Source organism: Callorhinus ursinus, unplaced genomic scaffold (assembly GCF_003265705.2).
Source record: "Callorhinus ursinus isolate GAN/ISIS: 27379988/994484 unplaced genomic scaffold, GSC_fseal_2.0 scaffold79, whole genome shotgun sequence".
Lineage (NCBI taxonomy): Eukaryota > Metazoa > Chordata > Mammalia > Carnivora > Otariidae > Callorhinus > Callorhinus ursinus.
The window spans coordinates 2,271,219-2,283,376 of record NW_027397141.1 but is presented as its reverse complement, the minus strand read 5'-3'; the positions used below and the strand labels follow the sequence as shown (position 1 = coordinate 2,283,376).

Below are 12,158 nucleotides of genomic sequence, written 5' to 3'. Positions count from 1 at the left end.
ATCTGAGCCACCCAGGCGCCTCCCCTCTGTTCATGTTGCAGACAGAAGCTAGAGGGAACATTTGAGAAATTAAAATGCATTTATTCCCCTTGGGTCATCTAAAAAAAAGTAAATAATCTTAGTGCGTTCAGGCAGCTATAAGAGAATCCTACACATTGGGGGGGCTTAGAAGCCACAGAATTTATTTCTCATAAATTGGAAGTCCCAGGTCAGGTGAGGATGCTCTCACTGGGTCCTCTCGTGGTGGAAGGGGCCAGGGATCTCCTGGGGTCTCCTTCCTAAGGGCACTGATCCCCTTCGTGAGGGCTCTACCGTATGACCCATCTCCTCCCAAATGCGCTCCTAATGCCCTCCATGTGGGGGTCGGGGTCTCATGGCAGGCATTTGGAAGGACACAGACATTCAGGCCCCAGCAAGTAAGTATCTTTCATCCTAACGAGGAAGCCAGAATTGCAAAAGGAAGTGCAGGAATCCTGCCTGTTTCCTGCCAGGAATGCCCAGCTGTGGCCTCCCTGGGGGGCATGGGGATCTTGTTTAGTACAACTCAGGGAGTCTGGAGCAGTGCCCACAGGAGCTCAGCTCTGCGCTCCGTGCAGGCCCTGAGGAAGGATCCTTCTGCTCAAATTCCAAGCAAGAGCTCTATTGGTCTCATAGGGACCCACCTGGCCGCACAGAGCTGGTACGAAGATTGAACTGGAGACATTTGACATACAATGGATGCCGAGAGAAGCCTTTTCAGAGCTCCCTTCCTTTGCTGAAAGCAGAGCTTCACCCCCAGATGGGAAGGAGCCGGGCCACTCACACCAGGATGAGAAGTCGCATAAACAAACATTACCACAGGGGCCACACCTCCCATTCCCCCTAAAGGCTCATTTGTCTCCCCCTAGCAGCGCTTTCTGCCCCCCCCAATTAAGTTGGCACATGAACCCCTATATCTCTCTGTTCAGGGTCCGCTTCATCTGAGCATGCTCACATATAGTGTGGACAGACTTGCTCTCTCTTCTCCTGTTAATCTGTCTGTTGTTAAATTTTCAGGCCCCTAGCACTGAGTCTGCATTGGTGGAGGGAAAGTGTTGCCCCCCCCGACGAGACAAATTTCAGGGGGGGCATTCTGGGGTTGGCAACACACCCCAGGCTGTACCCTGAAGACAGCTGTCTGCTGCCCCGTCTCTGCCCACGTGTGGATGTTCTGATTGTCTCTTCCCTGTGAGGTCCAAACCTCCCTGTGATGCAATTCGAGAAATTTACCAGAACTGTGAAATCCTGCGATTAGAACAAGTGATTGCTTAAGGGCACAAGTCACAGCACTAACGTCCTGAGACAAGTGTCATAATCTTCTTTAACGGCATTATGTTCATTGTGGCTTATTTATTTTTTCAGATCTTCAGAAATTCTAGAGTCTTTAAGAAGGCCTGTTTTGACAAGTCTATTCTTGGCAGGATTGAGGTTTGATTCCAAAGGGGCCAAAATTCCATTCCAAGGAAATCTAGCTAATATTGTACATATGGAGTTTCAGTGCACAGATAGAGACTTAAAGAATATGTGGTGAGTTTATTTAAAAAGCAAACCCACACGATGAGGGTAGAGCCCTGGGGGGTGGGGGGCAAAGTGAAGGGTGGTCTGGGAAGCCACAGACTTTCAAGGAGGAAGTGGGAAACAGAGTCAAAGCCCACAAGTGGGTCGAAAGGCTGAAGTGTCTGTTAGGTTGATCCCAGGTGACACGGGGGAGAACGGTTTCAGGGTGCGTGGGGGGCAGGTTCCCTGGAGGAAGTGTCACAGCTAGTGCCCATGGGCGTCGTGGAGAACGAAGGAGCGTCAGCCGCCTGAGGGAGGAAGGCTCCTGCTCATACACCTGCTCATCATCGCTGAAGATCCTAGCTAAGAATCAGCGAGTAATAAGAAGAAATGTACAAGATGAGAAGTGGAATCTTTCAAAGTGGGCATGTCCATAAAAGACCAGGAAAAGTCATTCTTTTACAGAGAATGAAACACCCCACCCATGGCCTCTCTCCTGGGTCAGACGCCCTCACATTCTACGTCCATGCTGAAGAGGTCACGATGGACCGGGTGGCGCAGTGGAGAGAGGAGTTGCGCACATGATGTTTCAAAAACATTCAAGATCCCCTCCATCCATCAATAACTGAAAAACCGAAAGCAATTCATTAAGAGTTCCCTGTTCTATCTGCACAGGGAAGTCCACTGTTTCGCAAGAGGATGTTGAGCTGTTAAAGAAAAACCAAGCCCTAAGTGTTAGACTAAGGGAAGGATGAAGGAAGAGCTACTTGCATTTCTGTTCGGGGGAGGTGATAGAACAAAAGAACACAAAACCCAGCAAAACCCCAAACCAACAACTGTACAAAGGCTTCTTAGCAGATCGAGTAATTAAGTTGCAGATTGATACCCAAATTCTGAGGGCAAAGTGTGCGGGGAGGACCCTTCTCTTAAGTTCGGTGGTGTGTGTGAGATTTCACTGTAGAGACACTGGGGTCCCGGGAGGTGGGGGCAGGGCTGCTGGAGGAGCTTTGCTGAGGACCCCGTGCCATGGCAATGGCACAGTCGGGGGGCGGGGGGCTTCCACGTCCTCCGAGCTCTGGGGGTCTCAGTGCTCATCACTCTGCAAAGAAGCTAGAGAGGTGTGGCCTAGGGCAGGGTTTGCTGAGCACACCCTGCCCAGCTTTTGGGCAAAGGAAGGGGATTCTTACTGCGCTCAGTGAGGCTCTGGGCCTGGTGGGGAGAGGCCAAGGAGGCTCGGGAGATTAGCCCAGGGTGCTGCCGAGAGCAGGGACCCCAAGCCTGAGGGGCTCAGACTCAGGTGCAGGGCTGGGCCCCACCCAGAGTTCCTGACTGCATACGTGTGGGGAGTGGGGCCAGAGAATTTTGGGTGCTGGCTGGCCTGGCTCAAGGAAAACCATCCCTGAGAGCGGGTTCTCAGAACTGAATAGGGCTGCAAGGAATGGCCAGATGCTAAGGACCCCAAGTCTTAGCAGAAAGCTGGAGAGGCGTCCTAGCTTAGGAGGGCCCCAGAGACACCATGGGTCCAGGGAGGAAAGGGGCGTCCACTCTGGGAGGCCAGGGCGGCGAGGGGCCAGACAACCCACACTTCCACCCACTGGGAAGCAGGGCAGGGACTTGACTGCCCCAGGCCCCACAGCAGCGCCGGTCTCTCCCCCTCCTTTCTCGTCCCTCGAAGCCCTTCAAAGTCCTCCCCACAGACACACGTCCTTCACGACAAGGTCCCAGACCTGAGGGGACACAGGAACCTGTCACAGCATGTCGACGCCTAGCCCCGTGAGGAATGCTGCATGCAAGAGATGGGGCAGCCCGCCACGGGGTCTCCCGTGCACCGCAGCCTCCAGCCCCACCCGCCAGAGCCTGGCCTGCCTTGGTCTCCGACCTCCAGGACTGCGGAGAAATAAATGTCTGTCGTTTAAGCCGACCAGCAGCCAGAGCAGAGGAATACACCGGGGATAACATGTCACCATCCTTGTCCCAAGGAGACTGCGGTCTGTTTGGGGGAAAGAAGCATAAAGACCGGTGTCCATCACAAGACAGAGAAGGGTGTCTGAGAGATGCTTGAAGCAGGGTTAGGACAGAACCGATGGCCCACACTTTGGGGGTCCACCTATGGAATCACCCAGCTTTGGATGGAACTGAGCTAAGGGTAGAAAGAATGGATGCTTGGGAAGACAACAGCAAGGAGGCTGCTGGGGGGCTGATCCCTGACCAGCCATGTGATTCGTGGTTGCCCCAGGTGGGTGTGACTAAGGGCCCGAGCTAGCAGGTGCTGCAGAGGCCAGGCGGCCAGGGGGAAGACAGCCAGATGCGGCAGCGGGCAGGGGCTGTACTCCCCTGCCCGCACTGCGGGGCACCGCGCAGTTTTCATTTTGGAAGATGCTCTTTTTATGAGAAATCTACCATTTTTGAAGTTTGTATTGACTTTGTTTCCATTTCTGCAAAATTCCTTAAATTTATTTTGAGGTTTTGGGATGGCTTTTATGATAAACAGAAAATGGGCTGATGGAAGTCAAATCAAGTGAAGATATGATATATTTTGAAATCTAAGAAGAAATGGATGTGGCGGACTGTTGATCTGCAATAGCAGCCTATATGCTAGTAGTTACATCATTGCAGCTTTGGATATTTTGTTTCTCTGTTTTTAAGCAGGGAAAGGAGTTTTCATATGTTCTCACCTCTGCCCCCAAATCTGTGTGTAGATTTAGGCCGCACAGTCTTTCTGTGAATGTGGTTTGCCCAGCAGCCCTGTAGAGGGTCCCGAGGTGCCGATACCCCAGACCTGAAGGGATGAGGTGCACGCCTCCTGGCAGGTGCATACCTCCTGGCAGGTGCACGCATGGCAGCATAGCTGAGAATCCAGCCCTGGGTCATCAACTGACTCCAGAGAAGGGAAGAGGTTGCCGGGAATTCTAAGAGGAAGAAGAACAAACTCAGCGTGGGGGGGGGGGGTCTCTGAAATTGAAATATAAACCCGACTCGAAAAACACCCACAATTTCCTGTCCTAGCTGGGGCAAGGTTGTTGTCCCCAAGGGCCTGATTCATCTTACTGAGTGCTGGTGGTGCTGGCTGAGGGGATGCTGATCGAATTGCGGGGGGCACCAGGAGGGAATAAGGGAACTCACACCTACTGAGCACCCCTGCGTAGAGAATCACTTGCTCACAACACTGAGAGGGGCAGTGTCATCTACATTTGGTAGCTGATGAAACAGAGGACACCACCACCATTAGGAACACTTGCCCAGAGTCGTTCAGTTAAAACATGGCCAACTGGGGTTCCAAATTCAGTTCTCTTGAGACCTTTCCATATACTTAGCTGACACCAGGCCTTCAGCAGTCAATTGACGGGATCACAATGGATATTGAAATGCCCAGAAACTATGCTGGAAAAGTTGGTAGATTTGGTTACATACAAATAAAAAATATTTGCACATTAAAAAAAAAAAAATCCCTGGGGCGCCTTGTTGGCTCAGCAGGCTGAGGATCTGACTTGATTTTGGCTCAGCTCCTGATCTCAGGATCCGGAGCCCCACGTGGGGCTCTGCACTGACTGGGTAGTTTGCTTGGGATTCTCCCTCCCTCTCTCTCTGCCCCTCCCCACCATGGGTGCAGGGGCATACTCTCTCTTTCTTAAAAGCAAAAACAAACAAACAAAAAACTTTTTAAAAATCACCATAAACAGGGTTGACATAGTTGAGTAAACAAGTATATAAAAGCTTTTAAATGTTCTATATCATAGAAATTTATTTACAGGTTTATGATTTTATATTTACATGTTTGAAATTTATTTACATGATACATATGACTCCCAATTTATTATTTTGAAGAATGTCAAATCTATAGTAGCACCATAATTTAAAAATGTTCAAAAAAATGTTCAGTTTTTTTCAATGTTTCTTTTTTTTCTTTTTACTTATTTATTTATTTATTTATTTGAGAGAGAGAGAGAGAGAGAGAGAGTGAGAGAGAGCATGAGCAGGGAGGAGAGGGAGAAGCAGGCTCCCTGCCAAGCAGGGAGCCCCATGTGGGGCTCCATCCCAGGACCTTGAGATCATGACCCGAGCTGAAGACAGATTGCTTAACTACTTGAGCCACCCAGGCGCCCCTATTCACAGGTTTTTAATGGGCAATTAACAAAAGAAAACTCACTAATGACCAGTAGATTTTTAATTTTTATTATTTTTAAAATATTTTATTTATTTATTTGGGAGACAGAGCGAGTGAGAGACAGAGCACATGAGCAGGGGCAAGGGAGAGGGAGAAGCAGGACTGAACAAGCTGAACAAGGAGCCTGCCTGGGTTCCATCCCAGGACCCTGAGACCATGACCTGAGCCGAAGGCAGAGGCTTAACTGACGGAGCCACCCAGGCGCCCCAACCAGTAGATTTGTTAAATAAAGATTTTGACTTTACTGATGGTCAGAGAAACACAGATGGATATGAGACCTATTTCTGCCTACTCCATTGGTGAGGACGAAGCTTTATCTCCTGGTGTCAGGAGGGTGTTGGATAGGCGGGGCAAGTATTCAGCACGTGCACTGCTACTCTTCTCCACTGTGTCCCTTGTGTCCCTTGCAGACGTCACTACCCTCACTCTATCTGTCCGCTGAGCCCCAGGGAGAGTATCATTTAGATTTGGCACGTAGCTGAAGGCTTATTTGCCCCCCAGGAGAATACTGAAATTCAGTATTAATGGAAGTATACAATGACGTAATATTTGTGGCATTGAGGCATTTTGAACAGTATCGGTTCAGTTTGTTACATGTGAGCGGCAGAAATTGCTGGCTGTCCCCCCTCCCCACCATTCCACCTTCTGTTCCTAATTAGAGAATTTTTATCTGGGTACACGAGGACTCAGAGTAAAGACTACATTTCCCAGCCTTCCTTGCAGTTGGGTGTATGGCCATGTGACTAACCTCTGACCAATGGGATGTAAGCAAAAGTGTCCTGTGTCAGCCATTGGACAGTCGGCCCGCCCTTCCTCACTCTGCGGCTTGGAACGTGGGTGTGACGGCCGGAGCTCCGGTGGGAGGAGGAGGGTGAGGGTCACCTCCGGGCTGGCGGAGCTGCCAGCGGGAAGCGGCCTTGCGGATTTTGTAGAGCAGACTGCCAGGCCGGCCCCAGACGGGCTACCTCAGAAGTTCTTTTGTGAGAGAGAGAAATGTCCCTTTTAAACTCCACTTATTCGGAATCTTTAAAAAAAAAAAAAAAGGGCGCCTGGGTGGCTCAGTCATTGAGCGTCTGCCTTCGGCTCAGGTCATGGTCCCAGGGTCCTGGGATCGAGCCCCACATCGGGCTCCCTGCTCGGCAGGAGACCTGCTTCTCCCTCTCCCACTCCCCCTGCTTGTGTTCCTGCTCTCGCTGTGTCTCTCTCTGTCAAATAAATAAATAAAATCTTTAAAAAAAAATAAACTCCACTTATTCGGGGCTTTCTGTCCCGTCCGCGGGGACCCCGTCCTACGTGGCCCAAAGTGGATCTGCTCGACCTGGCTGCAGCGACGTCCTCTGTCTCGGGCGTGACGGCGCCGCCCCGCGTCCGCCCCAGACCGGAGCCGCGTTTCCGCTGCCGGGGGTTCGCTCAGCGAACACCCTATACAACCACCGATTGTGTCCTGAAGTCGATGTGGTCTTGTGCATGCGAACGACAGAGAAAGAACCAGTGTCTTATGGATGTGGATGTTGGGGTCCGTGCCCGGCTGGCGTGGGCCAGGGCAGGACCTCAAGCCTAGACGCCTCCTCGGCGCGGCCAGCCGCGGGCCCGGGAAGCTGGGGGCTCACGCTGCGCCCTGGCTGCGCTTGTAAGACAGCGAACCGTCCCAGGACAGCAGCCGCTGCAGCGCCCCCGAGCGCGCTCCGGGTACCCGGGTACCCGGCCTGTGGCCGCGCAGGCGACAGCAGCAGCAGCGCCCCCGAGCGCGCTCCGGGTACCCGGCCTGTGGCCGCGCAGGCGACAGCAGCAGCAGCGCCCCCGAGCGCGCTCCGGGTACCCGGCCTGTGGCCGCGCTGGCGTCAGCAGCAGCGCCCCCGAGCGCGCTCCGGGTACCCGGCCTGTGGCCGCGCAGGCGACAGCAGCCCCAGCGCCCCCGAGCGCGCTCCGGGTACCCGGCCTGTGGCCGCGCTGGCGTCAGGGAGCCCTGCTCCAGAGAAGGCTGCTGTCAGCCCGGGGCTGGTAAAGATGGACGTGGCACCCCATCTTTCCGGAGGCTTGTGCTCCGCTCCCCTCTCTAACCCTCCCCCTTCCCCTTTTATCCCACACCCGATCCCGCAAATCCTGTAGGTTCCACCTTCAAAATACACCCAGACTGCGCACAATTTTGAACACGCCTCCGGTACCGCGCTAATCCCAACCAGCACTGTCTCTCTGAGGTCTCTGCAGCTGCCGCGGCCGCCTCAACACAGCGGGCAGGTGACCTTGTGTGAGGACAGCTCCTGTCTCTCCTCCCCTCGGAACCCTCCGCTACCCTGCTGTCTCATTCAGAGTATAAGCCACCGCCCTTACGATGACCTCCAGGCCCCAGTGCCCTTCCCTGCCCCACCCACCCGCCTCCTCACAGACCGTAGGTCTAGCTCACCTTCTCCCTCCGGCTTCAGCTGCTCTGACCTCCTGCGGTCCATCAAGCTGACCAGGAGGGCTTCTGCCTCAGGGCCTTTGCATGCACTGCTCTCTGTGTGAACCCTTCTTCCTACAGATACGTGTGTGTTCAACGCCTCACCTCCTAATGCTTACGAAAACTTTATCTTGAAGACATTCTGTTTAAAAAACGGGACCCCCTGCAACCACCCTCAGGCCTCATTCTCTGTATACCGTCCTGTTGTGTTTTTCTCCATCTAACATTTCATCACTGTCTAGGACACTATATATTTTGCTCGTTTATTCTGTTGGCTGCCTTTCTCATTGCTCTGTTCCTAGGTCAGGGCTTAGTGCTTAGTGCTTCACCTCCTACCCACTGAATGAATATATAATAGATAGGCAGTGTTTGGTTTTGTTGTTTTGTTTTCCTTTGCTTTTTATTAAAAAGGAGGAAAGTACTTTAAAGGTAAAATTGTTCTACAACCAGGTGATGTGGAAAACAAAGGCAGAAGGAAATGCAGATAAAATTAAATGTCCTTATAACCTGTAGCCCATTGACAAATACTTGAGGCAGGTAGAATGTCAGATTCCTCCAGGAAGCTCCCAACTGTCCTAATGTTAATAATGCCTTGCTAGAGGGAAAAAACACCCTTGGTTTGACGATAGCCAGGCCTCCTATATCCTGTGAGTCTTCTTTAGCTGATGAAAGTTCTTCTGGAAACTTCCTTATCTTTACTTCCCCCAACCCCATAGTATATAATCAGTTGCTCCTCGGAATCTTGGGGCGGCCGCTCTTTCTTTTTTTTAAAGATTTTATTTATTTATTTGAGAGAGAGAGAGAGAGAGAAACAGCATGAGAGGGGAAAGGGTCAGAGGGAGAAGCAGGCTCCCCGCTGAGCAGGGAGCCCGATGCGGGACTCGATCCCAGGACTCCGGGATCATGACCTGAGCCGAAGGCAGTCGCTTAACCAACTGAGCCACCCAGGCGCCCGCGGCCTCTCTTTCTGCCCATGGGTTCTGTCCCAAGCTTTAGTAAAACCACCATTCTGCCCCCAAGACGTCTCAAGAATTTTTTTTGGCCGTGGGCTCCGAACCAACCACCAACACTACTCCAAAAACTACATCAAAGGCACCTAGAAACACTCCCAAGTTACTTTGCAAACCCCGACGAAAGCAACCACATTTTTTCCCTTATATTTTCATTGCAGAAAGTCCCAGAATTGCTCAGTTTCCATCTTTTTTAAAAGGAAGCTACATATTTTTCTTGGCCTTGGGAACGTTTCATCTAGCAACTGGAAAAAGGATTAGCCTGTTAGGCCAGTGGTTTAAATCCAGGCAGAATAAACATCGTCCTTGGCAGGTAAGTAGCTCCTTAAACAGACTCATCCCAACATCTGCCTCCTTCCTCCATATGGCCTCCTGAACAGGAATAAGGCAATTGAGAGTTTAAAGGCATTTTTTAGGAGTGGTTGAAATTTGATACGGAGACTTTCTCCTGGTTGAATTTAGTTGTTCAAAATGCTGGACAATTTAAATTTTTTTACAGACTCGCTGAGTGAATTGTATGTGCCAGGCACTGGCCTAGGTGCTGGGACCTAGCAAACCTGCAGGTCCCTCCCCTGCAAACCTGCTCTGAGAGCAGCAGTTTTTCCAGGGGCGACAACATTAAGTTAATGCAATGTATTTAAATACACATGAACTGAGCACAGATCGTGGCCTAGTTCCAGGAACTCGGGAGACACCGGAGAACAAAACCCAAAGACCCTCATGGGTTCAAAGCCCCAAGTTCAGTGAATGATGGGGGGAGCCAAGAAAGGCGTGCTGAGCTGGGTGGGATACAAACTTCGTTTAAAACATGCTCCCTGTCCCTAGGGAATTTTAAAATTACTTCAGGAGATAATGAAATAACAGTGAATATAATGAGCTGGTTAGAAGTGCCAGGGCCTTAACTGCATGGGAGGGCTGGGAGGGTGGGGGACATTCACCAGAGGGGGGCCTGGAGGAGGGGCCTGCCCACACGGCTGGGGGTCTAGGGGGCTGCCCAGGTGAGGCAAACCCAGAGGGTGTGGCATAGCTGGTCACCAGGTGTTTGCAGGACACAGCTTCTGGTCTCACCAGGATGTTGAACTCATCCATTCTTTCCTAACTCAAAGCTTTCTTTCCTTTTTTTTTTTTTTTTAAAGAGAGAGAGCACAAGGGGAGGGGCAGAGTGAGAGGGAGAGACAGAATCTTAAGCAGACTCCATGTCCAGTGCAGAGCCCGACGCAGGGCTGGATCTCACGACCCTGAGATCATGACCTGAGCCAAAACCAAGAGTCAGACACCTAACCAGCTGAGCCACCCAGGCACCCTTGACTCAAAGCTTTCTTGAGCAACTGTTGTGTGCAAGATAGGCTTCACCAGGGCTCACTGGGGAGCACCACACAAAAAGTCCCTTCCTGATGATGTGGAAATGTTGGGGTCTGGAGCTGAGGGTCAAGAAGGAATTCTTGAGACGTCTTGGGTGCAAAAAGCTGGTTTTATTATAGCAGAGACAGGACCCATGGGCAGAAAAGAGCTGCACTGGGATCGTGAGGAGCAACGGACTATAGACTTTGGAACTGGGGGAGGTAAAGACAAAGGAGTTTCCAAAAGGATTTTCATATGCTAAAGAAGACCCAGAATCCTGGAGGCCTGGCTATTATCAGACCAAATTGTTTTTCCCTTTTTCCCTCTAGCAAGACATTAACATTAAGATTGGGAGCTTCCTGGAGGAATCTTATACTCTGCCTGCTTCAAGTATTTGTCAATGCGCTGCAGGTTATAAGGAAGTTTAATTTTATCTACATTTCCTTTGTGCCTTTGTTCTCCACTTAGGGAGCTTGCATTCTGGAGAGGGAGGCTGCAGGGTTGGACGTGTGAATAAGCAATACAATATGAGATACCAGCAAGAAAACAAAGCAGGATGGGGCGCCTGGGTGGCTCCGTCGTTAAGCGTCGGCCTTCGGCTCAGATCATGATCCCGGGGTCCTGCGGTCGAGCCCCGCATTGGGCTCCCTGCCCAGCGGGAAGCCTGCTTCTCCCTCTCCCACTCCCCCTGCTCGTGTTCCCTCTCTCGCTGTGTCTCTCTCTGTCAAATAAAAACTTAAAGAAGGAAAAAAAAAAAAAAAAAGAAAGCAAAGCAGGATAGGGCCCTAGAGGGGAGGGGGCGGGAGAACTCTGGAAAAACCGTGGGCAGGATGTGGGGGCAGATAATGTGCAGAGTGTGGACTGGCCAAGTGGGAAGACGGCAGGTGTCTGGACAGAGAAAGCAGGAGTTAGGAAAGGTCGGTGTGGCCGTGAGCTCCCACTCCTGGGCCTCACAGTGCGGGAGATGCTCCCACACCTCTGCCCCCCCCACCCCGTCTCTCTGCACCTGAGCGGACCATGTCCCACTCCCCTCCGACAGGGACCCGCCAGCACACACAGCGATCTCAGCAAACCACCTACCGGGATTCAAACTAGAGCACCGAGGTCTGCCTCAGCAGTTTCTCTAAAATAAATACTAAAGCCCACACGCTGCACATTTTAGAAGCATTTCAAGGTTCACTCGAACAGGAAGGAGGAAAGATTTTGCTAGTAGGCACTGCTACTGAAAAAGACAAATTTTCACTCCAAAGTTTTAACCGGTCACAGCCGTCCACCTTTCAGGTATAAAACAGCATAAACGATTTCCTGCAGAAGTGAAGAACACAAAACAAAAGCGACACTGTCAGGCGCCTCCCCAGCTTTCTAATCATTAACGTGCTGAAAGGTTGGCACAGACGCCCCTTGAAGGTAAACTTCTTACAATGGCCTTGACCAGTGGCTACATTTGCGCACCCGCAGATAAGGGGATCCGCACGGCTGGGGTAGCGGCCGTGGGCTGGACGGGTGCGGGCCCCCCTCCTCCGGCGGTGCCGCGGGGCACGTGCGCGAGCTGCCCGAGCGAGCCTCCCGGCAGCGCACCGCCCACGCCGCCCGCAGGACCGAGTCCGCGGTCCCGCGCCGGAGCCAAGTGCAGCGGGGGCGCGGTCAAGGTGGGGGCGGGGCGGGGCCCCGGCGAGGCCGGGGGCGT

General features: G+C 52.0%; 1 long non-coding RNA gene across 1 annotated transcript; it reads right to left on the bottom strand.

Annotated features, from left to right (window-relative positions):
• Positions 1–1,210: 1,210 nt before the first annotated feature.
• LOC112826476 (uncharacterized) lies at positions 1,211–5,180 on the bottom strand. The gene is made up of 3 exons (XR_012376655.1): positions 4,755–5,180; positions 4,191–4,424; positions 1,211–2,140 (listed from the first exon to the last, which is right to left on the bottom strand). It is a non-coding gene; the product is annotated as an uncharacterized lncRNA (long non-coding RNA).
• Positions 5,181–12,158: the final 6,978 nt, after the last annotated feature.